This window comes from Hemiscyllium ocellatum, chromosome 45 (genome assembly GCF_020745735.1).
Source record: "Hemiscyllium ocellatum isolate sHemOce1 chromosome 45, sHemOce1.pat.X.cur, whole genome shotgun sequence".
Taxonomy (NCBI): Eukaryota; Metazoa; Chordata; class Chondrichthyes; order Orectolobiformes; family Hemiscylliidae; genus Hemiscyllium; species Hemiscyllium ocellatum.
Window position 1 is genome coordinate 14,416,430 of NC_083445.1, and position 11,417 is coordinate 14,427,846.

Genomic DNA, 11,417 nt, shown 5'->3' on the forward strand with positions numbered 1-11,417 from the left:
GTGTGACAATTGTTCTTCAATACCTCCCCTCCGAGCCACTCCCCATCCCGACTTGGAAATATATTGCTATTCCTTCAGTGTCTCCGGGTCAAAATCCTGGAATTCCCTCCCTAAGGGCATTGTGGGTCAACCCCACAGCACATGGACTGAAGCGGTTCAAGGGGTCTGCTCACTATCACCTTCTCAAGGGGCAACTCGGGATGGATAGTAAATGTGGTCCCAGCTGGAAGGCTCCATGTGCCACAAGAGGATTAAAAGGAAATCTTGCTCAATGCCAGATGAAGGGCTTTTGCCCGGAATGTCCATCCTCCTGCTCCTCGGATGCTGCCTGACCTGCTGTGCTTTTCCAGCACCACACTCTCGACTCTGATCTCCAGCATCTGCGGTCCTCCCTCTCCCCCTTGCGTCTCTGTTACCGCTTACTCTTACTTTCCTGCCTGTCTTTATCAATCAGCTCCGTGAATGGCCACTTTCTGGGCGGTCTCTGCAGCCACAAAGGAGGTTTCCTGCTCCTTCACAGGCAAAATGGACATTTTCTCCCATTTCACAGCCTAAAACACGCTGAAAATCACCTTTCACAGGTTTTTAAATCCCCTTAGTAAATCCTCCCACTGAAATCACAGCTTGAGTTCGAATTGTCCCAGGCTTCTGAAAGTGATAACATTCTTCAAACTTTCTCTTTTTCTGTCAACCTTCTAAATTTGCCTTGTTGCCGCATTAATAAAAGAGACGGTGTAGGTTTGCTGCGCTTGTGCCCTCAGTATTAGCAGATTTCCTGAGCTGTGCTCTGTCTACAGTCACCATTCCCCATGAAGTGCACTCACAATTGGGTGATGCTCATGTTGAACGTTGGGCACTCCATTGCCTTTCTCTGATGCTCTACCGCCCAGCTCCCCTGTTAGTTTGGCTCAACCTGTTCAAGGACACTTTTAGTGAAACCCCAGGGACGTGAATCCAGACCTCCTGGCCCAGAGCTAGGGACACTGCCGGCGCACCACAAGTGTATCTGATCGCCCTTTCTCATCAACCTGTTCAGAGATGTGTTGGGTCTGGAACATTTGGGATTTGAACTCAGACCAAACCGTCCTTTCTAAGCAATTTGAAGGCCCTGTCTAATTATTAGGTGAAACTGTGAGAGACCCTTAACAAGGAGAGACATTTGTCTTCCATAATGAGGCATAGTCTATTGCATGGTCACTGTGTGGAGCTAGTTATATGTGTCTTCATCAGGACCTTGTGAGAGACTGTCTGATTTTCCTCTCTAAACCTTTTGACTGTGTTTAGAGAGGAATCTTTAACATTAACTAAGTCAGAACCAAGTGGGGAGGGTGGGTGGGAGATGGTATTTGGTGTGGAGCACAGTAATGGGGCCAGGCCAACTGAATTTAACCCATGGTGGGTGGGGGAGGGGGGCGAGAATAAATGGTTATTTTAAGAGTTACTGATCAGAGGGAACGCGAGTGGGCCTCTTCAGATCTGGATCCATCAATCTGACTGAGTTTTCTTTGAGGGTGTAACCCAAAAAGATTGATGAGAGCGCAGTTATAGGTGTTGCTTAGTAACGCCTTTGATAGGATTCCACCTGGTAGACTAACCTGTAAAGTTAGGGTCACTTGGGATTCAGGATGAACTTGCGAATTGGTTATGTAACTGGTCTGATGGTGGGAGACGGTGGGTGCCAGTGGAGACTGGAGCAGTGTTCCACAGGGATCGGTGCTGAGTCCGCTTTCGTTTGTCATCCATAGAAATGATTTATAGGAGGCATGGGTTCGTAAATTTGCAGATGATATCAAAGTTGGCGAAGAAGTTTTATCTAAGATTACAAAGAGATCTTGATCAATTGGGTCAATGGGCCGAGGAGTGGCAGATGGAGTTTAATTTGGATAAAAGCGAGGTGTTGCATTCTGGTAAAACAAACACAGACAGGACTTATGTAATGAATGGTCGGGCCTTGGGTTGTGTTGTAGAATAGGGAGACTTAAGGGTTCAGGTACATAATTCTTTAAAACTGACAACACAGGTTGACAGAAGAGGTTTAGACACTTGCTCAGACCTTTGACGGTAGGAGTTAGTTTGTCATGTTGAGGTTGTACAGGACATTTCTGAGGCCTTTTCTGGAATACTGTGTCCAGCTCTGATCGCCCTGTTATAGGAAGGACCTCATTAAACTGGAAAAGCTTCAGCAGAGATTTACCAGGATGTTGCTGGAACTGGAGGGTTTGAGTTAAAAAGAGAGGCTGGATTGGCTGGGACTATTTTCACTGGAGCGTAGGAGGTTGAGGGAGTGACCTTATCGAAGTTTATAAAATCACTGAGGAGAATAAGTAGGTTAGATGACAAAGGTCCTTCCTCTACTGTTCAAGGCTAGGGGGCATATTTTTAAGGTGAGCGGAGACGAAAAGGACATGAGGGGCAATGTTTTTACACAGAGAGTGAACCGTGGGTGGAATGCACTGCCAGAAGGGGTGGTGGATGCATGTACTGTACAATACCTAAACCACAGGAAAGGTTTGAAGGGATATGGACCAAGCACAGGCAGGTGGGGCTGGTTTAGTTTGGGATTACAGGCAGCGTGGACTGGTTGGACCCAGTGCTGTAGGACTCTCATGACTCAAGAAGGCTTTGGAGCTGCTAAAGAGACAGGAACTTGCCTGTTCAGCTGCACAAGTGCCTGGTTGCTGCCCTGGGAATTAACTCTCTTGGCGGTCGCCTGGTTTTTGTATTTTGTGAAGTGAAAGTTGTGCAAAGCTGTCGGTCGCACAGTGCTAGAGATAGGCAGAGTCTCTTCTTTAATAATGCATCACTTCTATTCTTATCAAATTATGCAAATCCCCCCTGCAACATATGTTTGCATACTTCAGCCCAAATGTGGATCCGAGATTTTAACCTTTTTTAGCCCCTCGTGTCATCTGACTGACCATTTTCCTCCATCTACTACTACACAGGCTTCGATTGAGACATTAGGCCTGGCTTTCAATGTGACATAGAGGTGCTGTTACTGGAATGAGTAATCCAGAAACCAGGGCCAATATCCTTGGTACACAACTGCAAATCCCACCATGACAACATTTGATTAATTAATCGGGAATCGATCTGTGGTGGTGACCATGGCAACTGTTATAAAATCTTAGCTGGGTCACTACAGGAATAGAAATCCTCCATTCTTACTGTGACTGGTCTACACATGACTCCTGACCCACTGAAATGTGGCTGATGCTGAACTGGAACACAATAATTCAAAGCCCATGGAGAGAGAAGGTATCTCTTCATTTCGGTCCTGGAAGACCTGTCCCTGAAGTTTAGATTCACTGATCAGCAGGGACTATTCTGTCTTGTCAAGCCCCCCTGAGTGTTTCAATGAGATCACCCCTCATTCTGTTAAGCTGCAAAGGGTGTAGGACCAATGTTCTCATTATCTTGTTACAGGGCAATCTCTCAGATCCCAGGAACCAGACCGGTGAACTTGCAGCTGGAGGCCAGATACTTACACAGGTCTCATCAAAGTCTGTACAGTTGGAGAAGGAATCTCCAACCTCTTTGCAATAATGACCAGTTACCCTTGCAGAACAAAAATTGTGGATGCTGGAACTCACAAAGACAGAGTTACCGTTCCAGAGACCCTCCTTCAGAACGGACCATTGCCCTTTCTAATCTTGCCCCATGCGCTAACTTCCTCTTCCTTGTGAGAGTTCGGGATGCCTACATTTAGTATTTTTCCTGCTTTTTGCTCATCTTTTCCCACATTATACTCCAATTTACCCTGTCTCTTCTATTTTGGGAGGGCAGGGGGGCACCTTAATGGCACTGGTGTCTTTGGTTTAGGAAGCAATAAAATTTATCTTCTCAGAAAAAAAAACGCTTGAGGCTGCCGGAACTCTGACCTAGAAAGAGACGGACTGCTCTGATGAAGAAAAGTAACACTGGAATTTGAAACTGGTTTTGTCTCTCCTGCTGAGTTTCTCTCTGTATGTTCTTCTCCTGCCCTTTTCCTGCTGTCAGGATAAGTGTGTAAGACCATAAGACAGCGGAGTGTAGGTAAGGCCATTGGGCCCATCGAGTCCACTCCGCCATTCAATTATGGCTGGTGGGCATTTCAACGCCTCTTACTCGCACTCTCCCTTAACTCCTTTAAGGCAGTCAGGGTGTCAGGGACACATCCCAATGGTTATTGGGCTATGAGAAGTTGATAGCTATTACATTCGTTGTTTGAGAGATGGGAGACCATATGGCATCGAGATAAGATGAAGGTGGATTCCTGTAACAGTCTACCTTGTCACAAGTATATAATCGCCAAGAAAGGTATTTTTTTCCTATAATTCATTAGTGTCGCCATCACTGGCTAGGCTGGCATATATTGTCCATCTCCACGGTGGGATTGAACCCAAGTCCCCACAGTTGGTGATTACTATCCAACCACGTTACTCCTGCGTCATCACCAACCCTTTAAGATTGAGTTATCTCTTCCCCCACACCCCCAGGACAACCTGTGTGGACCAGACTGGGTAAGGATGACACATTTCCTCCCTCAATGGGCATTAGTGGATGGGTTAATGGTTACAAGATCACTGCTGGGCCAACGCAATCTCATTTTGTTGTCACTGAATTCCAGTTTTGCCTTCTGCCACTTGAACCTGCCCCCTCAATGGATTCTGGATGAGCAGGCCGGGAGCAATACCTCTCCCTCCCTCAGCTTTGATGGCAAGATATTTTTCATCTAAACTGTTCTGACACACTTGGGTGAGATTTGAACAGAGGCCTCCTGGTTCAGAGGTAGGGACAGTACCACCGCACCCCAAAAGCCGGACTTAAATCCAGTTTGGATTCTAGTTCTCTTCTGGTGAGTACACTGGTGTGGAGAGAGCACTGCTGGATCAGTAAACCAGAACCCCAGGATACTATCGCGATTAATTAGTTCAAATCCCACCAAGGCAAGTGGTGAACGTGGAATTGAATAAATTTAAACAAGAACTACCCTAATTGTGACTATATTAATAAACGGGCTATCTCAGTCGGGAAAGGAAATCCGTATCTGGTCTGGCTAACATGTGACTCTAGACCCACAGTTGACTCTTAACTGCCCTCTGGGCAATTAGGGACAGGCAATAAACCCAACACCCACATCTCATGGTCAAATAGATAGCAAATGGATTCTTTGCTAGTTGACTTCTGGCTCTGTACCAGGGGCTGTTGCATTGATCCTGTCTCAACAGTAACTAGCCTTCAAAAAACTGCATTGTAATGGATGAGGGGTGTGATGCGGAGCCACAATATGGCGGCTCAGTGGTTAGCACTGCTGTCTCATAGCGCCAGGAACCCAGGTTTGATTCCAGCCTCTGGCGACTGTCCATGTAGAGTTGCACATAGAATCCCCTTTTAGTGTGGAATCAAGCCATTCGGCCCACTGTGTTGACACTGACCCTCGGAAGACCATTCCCCCACCCCTCACGCACACTATCCCTGTAACCCTGCATTCCCAATGGCTAACCCCACCCAACCTGCTCACTATGGACAATTTAACGTGGCCTAATCGTTCCCTAACCACCTGGGTTTTCCTCCCCATCCAATGGTGTGCAGGTTAGGGTGGATTGGCCATGGTATCCAGGGATGTGCAGGTTAGGGTGGATTGGCCGTGGTATCCAGGGATGTGCAGGTTAGGGTGGATTGGCCGTGGTGTCGAGGGATGTGCAGGTTAGGGTGGATTGGCCGTGGTGTCGAGGGATGTGCAAGTTAGGGTGGATTGGCCGTGGTATCCAGGGATGTGCAGGTTAGGGTGGATTGGCCATGGTATCCAGGGATGTGCAGGTTAGGGTGGATTGGCCACGGTATCCAGGGATGTGCAGGTTAGGGTGGATTGGCCACGGTATCCAGGGATGTGCAGGTGAGGGTGGATTGGCCGCGGTATCCAGGGATGTGCAGGTTAGGGTGGATTGACCGTGGTATCCAGGGATGTGCAGGTTAGGGTGGATTGGCCGTGGTATCCAGGGATGTGCAGGTTAAGGTGGATTGGCTGCGGTATCCAGGGATGTGCAGGTTAGGGTGGATTGGCCACGGTATCCAGGGATGTGCAGGTTAAGGTGGATTGGCTGCGGTATCCAGGGATGTGCAGGTTAGGGTGGATTGGCCACGGTATCCAGGGATGTGCAGGTTAAGATGGATTGGCCACGGTATCCAGGGATGTGCAGGTTAGGATGGATTGGCTGCGGTATCCAGAGATGTACAGGTTAGGGTGGATTGGCCGTGGTATCCAGGGATGTGCAGGTTAGGGTGGATTAGCTGCGGTATCCAGGGTTGTGCAGGTTAGATGGGTTAGCCCCGGGGGGGATGCAGGGTTACCGGGATGAGGAGGTTTTGCTGGGATGCTCTTCAGAGGGTGAGTGTGGGCCTGATGGGCTTTGCTCAGCTCTGTGGGAAATGCAACGATTCCACAACGGCAACCCGATATTGAGACACCAGGTCACAGCAGTGCTGCCAGGCTCAGTGCTGAGGGAGAAATGATCAGGTCTGCCTCAACATAACGTGTCCTCACAAAACCTCACTGGGTCCGACTCATAATGTCCTCGGTTCACATTCAGATCGAAACACCAGCTGCTGCTGGGTGAGATGCCTCCTTGCAGTTCCAATGTTCAGTGAGGCAGCCCACCTCTCGGCTATTAATATCTCGTTGCTTATATCTGAGGAGCTACATCTGCAGCACAACACTGGCGGCCTGTTAAATATTAAAATGTGGCTCCCAATGCCAGTCATCAGCAACAAGAGAAACTCGGATTTATAAAGCGCCTGTCACAGCTCACTTCACACAGCAATCCTTGTCGAGCGTTTGCTGTTGAAAGCGATGTCAGAGCGACGGGGAGAAAGTTTTGTTTATTCATAGCCATCTTCCTTGGAATCGCTTTTTTAAAGATGGAGGTAACAAGGACACAAATTGCTGGAGAAACTCAGCAGGCCCAGGCAGCATCTGCACAGAGAGAGAGAAACAGAATTAACATTTTGAGTCCAGTATGACTCTAGTATTCTGAATCATGAACTGAAAATACTGAAAATATTCATAGAGTACACCAGCACCTTAGGTCCAACTTGTCCAAGCTGATCAGATACCCTGAATTCATCCAGTCCCATTTCCCAGCACTTGGCCCACTCCCTCTTAAACCCTTCCTATTTACACAGAAGGTGGTGCGTGTATGGAATGAGCTGCCAGAGGACGTGGTGGAGGCTGGTACAATTACAGAATTTAACAGGCATCTGGATGGGTATATGAATAGGAGAAAGTGAGGACTGCAGATGCTGGAGATCAGAGTTGAGTGTGTAGTGCTGGAAAAGCGCAGCCGGTCAAGCAGCATCCGAGGAGCAGGAGAATCAGGAATTCCTGATGAAGGGCCTGTGCCAGAAACGTTGATTCTAAACTTCGGCCCTCGATGTTGTGCTGATCTTTTATCCTACTCTAAGATCAAACTAACCTACATACCTTTCATTTTACTATCACCCATGTGCCTATCCAAGAGTCGCTTAAATGTCCCTAATGTCTCTGACTCTACTCTCACTGCTGGCAGTGCATTCCACACACTCTCCCCTCTCTGTGTGAAGAACCTCCCTCTGACATCTCCCCTAAACCTTCCCCCAATCAACTTAAAATGATGTCCCCTTGTGATTGACACTTCCACCCTGGGAAACAGTCTCTGGCTATCCACTCTATCTCAGCCTTTCATCATCTTATACACCTCTATCAAGTCACTAGTCATCTATCTTCTCTCTAATGAGAAAAGCCCTAGCTCCCTCAACCTTTTTTCATAAGACATGCCCTCCAGTCCAGGCAGCATCCTGGTAAATCTCCTCTGCACCCTCTCTAAAACTTCCACATCCTTCCTATTATGAGGTGACCAGAACTGAACACAATATTCCAAGTGTGGTCTAACCAGGGCTTTATAGAGCTGCAGTATAACCTCGCGGCTCTTAAACTCAATCCCCCTGCTAATGAAAGCCAACATACCATACACCTTTTTAACAACCCTATCAACTTGGCTGGCAACTACAAGGGATCTATGGACATGGACCCCAAGATCCCTCTGTTCCTCCACACTGCCAAGAATCCTGCCTTTAACCCTGCAATCTGCCTTCAAGTTCAAACCCCCAAAGTGAATCACTTCACACTTTTCCAGGTTGAACTCCATCTGCCACTTCTCAGCCCAGTTCTGCATCCTGTCAATGTCCCATTGCAACCTACAACAGCCCTCCACACTATCCACCACTCCATTTTCCCATCCATGTCATTTATAAAACTCACATAGAGCAGTGGTCCCAGAACAGATCCCTGCGGAACACCATTGTTCACTGAGCTCCAGACTGAATACGTTCCATCCATCACCACCTTCTGTCTTCTATGGGCCAGCCAATTCTGTATCCAGAAAGATAACCTTCCCTGTATCCCAGCCTCCTTACTTTCTGAATGAGCCTACAATGGGGAACCTTATCAAACTCCTTGCTAAAATCCATATCCACCACATCCACTGCTCTACCTTCATCAGTGCGTTTTGTCACATCCTCAAAGAATTCAATAAGACTTGTGAGGCACGACCTGCCTCTCACAAAGCCATGCTGACTTTCTCTAATCAAACTATGGTTTCCTAAGTAATCATAAATCCTGTCTCTCAGAATCCTCTCCGATAATTTGCCACCATAGACATAAGACTGACTGGTCTGTAATTCCCAGGGTTATCCCTATTCCCTTTCTTGAACAAGGGAATAACATCTGCCACCCTCCAATCATCTGGTTCTACTCCAGTGTACAGTGAGGATGCAAAGATCATTGCCTCAGCAACCTCTTCCCTCACTTCCCGTAGTAACCTTAGGTATATCCCGTCTAGCCTCATGTTTTTCAAAATTTCCTGCACATCCTTCTTCTTAACCTGTTCGAGGGCATCAGTCTGTTTCACGTCGTCCTCGTAAATGACAAGGTTCCTCTCACTAATGAATACTAAAGCAGAGTATTCATTAAGGACCTCTCTTATCTCCTCCGACTCCAGGTACAAATTCCCTCCACTATCCCTGATCGGCCCACCCTCACTCTTGTTCCTCACCTAACTATAGAATGCCTTGGGGTCTTCCTTAACCCTACCCCCCAAAGCTTTTTCATGCCCCCTGCTAGCTCTCCTAAGTCCATTCTTCAGTTCCTTCCTGGTTACCTTGTAACTGGACCTGGTGACTTGATAGAGGTTTATAAGATGATCAGGGGAATAGATAGAGTAGACAGTCAGAGACCTTTTCACCGCGTACAACAGAGTGTTACAAGGGGACATAAATTTAAGGTGAAGGGTGGAAGGTATAAGGGGGATGTCAGGGGTAGGTTCTTTACCCAGAGAGTGGTGGGGGCATGGAATGCGCTGCCTGTGGGAGTGGCAGAGTCAGAATCATTGGTGACCTTTAAGCGGTAATTGGATAGGTACATGGATAGGTGCTTAAGCTAGGACAAATGTTCGGCACAACATCGTGGGCCGAAGGGCCTGTTCTGTGCGGTATTGTTCTATGTTCTAACCCTCTGGAGCCCTGTCGGATCCTTGCCTCCCCAACCTTAAGTACCCTTCCTTCTTCCTCTTGACGAGATATTCTACATCCCTTGTCATCCAAGGATCCTTCACCCTACCATCCCTTCCTTGCCTCAGTGGGAAAATCAGCAAGTGCTCCCCAAACAACCTCCACCTTTCTGTTGTGCATTTCCCAGAGAACGTCTGTTCCCAATTTATGCTCTACAGCATTGTAATTCTCCCTCCCCCAGTTGAATACTTCACCATACCATCTGCTCCTATCCCTCTCCATGACTATAGTAAAGTTCAGGGAGTTGTGATCACTCTCACCAAAATGCTCTCCCAGCGAGGATCTGACACCTGACCTGGTTCTTTGCCAAGCATCAAATGCAATATGGCATCCCCCCTAGTCGGTCTATCTACACATTGAGTCAAGAATCCTTCCTGGACACACCTGACAAAATCTGCTCCATCCAAACTATTTGCGCTAAGGAGGTTCCAATCAATATTAGGGATGTTGAAATTACCCATGACAACAACCCTATTATTTCTGCACCTTTCTGAAATCTGCCTCCCAATCTGCTCCTCCATGTCTCTGTTGCTACTGGGGGATCTATAGAAAACTCCCAATTAAGTGACTGCTCCTTTCCGGTTTCGGACTTCCACCCATAATGACTCAGTAGACAAACCCTCCTCAATGACTTCCCTTTTTTGCGTCTGTGATACTATCCCTGATTAGCAATGCCACTCTCCCACCTCTTTTACCTCCTCCCTGATTCCTTCTGAAACAACTGAACCCCAGACCATCCAACAACCATTCCTGCCAATGTGATATCCAAGTCTCTGTAACGGCAACAACATCGTAGCTCCATGCTATAAGTTCATCACCCTTATCCCTGACACTTCTCCAGTTAAAGTAGACACAAACAGATAGAAGTGAAAGATCCCTTGGCCCTATTTCAGGGACCCGCACGGACAGTTTCCCCAGCATCCAGGCCTACATTTTATCCTTCAGTCAACCTGACGGACACAGGTAATGTACCTTTTAGCTTGTGGGAGATTAGATTAGATTTCCCACAGTGTGGAAACAGTCCCTTCGGCCCAACAAGTCCACACTGACCCTCTGAAGAGTAACCCACCCAGACCCATTCCCCTGCCCTATATACGTGGGGGTGGCACGGTGGCTCAGTGGTTAGCACTGCTGCCTCACAGCGCCAGGGACCTGGGTTAGATTCCCGCTAATCTGTGTGGAGTTTGCACATTCTCCCCGAGTCTGCATGGGTTTCCTCCGGGTGCTCCGGTTTCCTCCCACAATCCAAAGATGTGCAGGTCAGGTGAATTGGCCATGCTAAATTGCCACGTTAGGTGCGTTAGTCAGGTGTAAATAGAGGGCAGGGGAATGGATTACTCTTCGGAGGGACAATGTGGACTTGTTGGGCTGAAGGGCCTGTTTCCACACTGTAGAGAATCTAATGTAATACATATCTAATGTAATACCCCTGACTAATGCGCCTAACACCATGGGCAATTTAGCAAGGCCAATCCACCCTAACCTGCACATCTTTGGGCTGACTGTGCACAAATATGGAGCAGTTTGCCTTCACCACTTGACTAAACAAGTGAACTGATATAGTTCGGTGTGGTAAGAGATACCGAAATAGGCAGGATAACAAAAGCTACATGAAGAGGAAATGAAAGAAGAAGAGTATGACCTTCCAACAAACACGACGATTACAGTTTTACAGTAACGAGTGGTGACTCATGTGCGTGAACAGCTGGTGGGGTGGGGGTGGGAGGCAGTATCAACGTTCTACTGCAGTGAGCACTGAGTTCCAGGTCAACCCAGGGCAAAAGCAGGCCACGTTCTCGTTTCAAGAACTCCCCATTCCTTCCAGCAGGAGG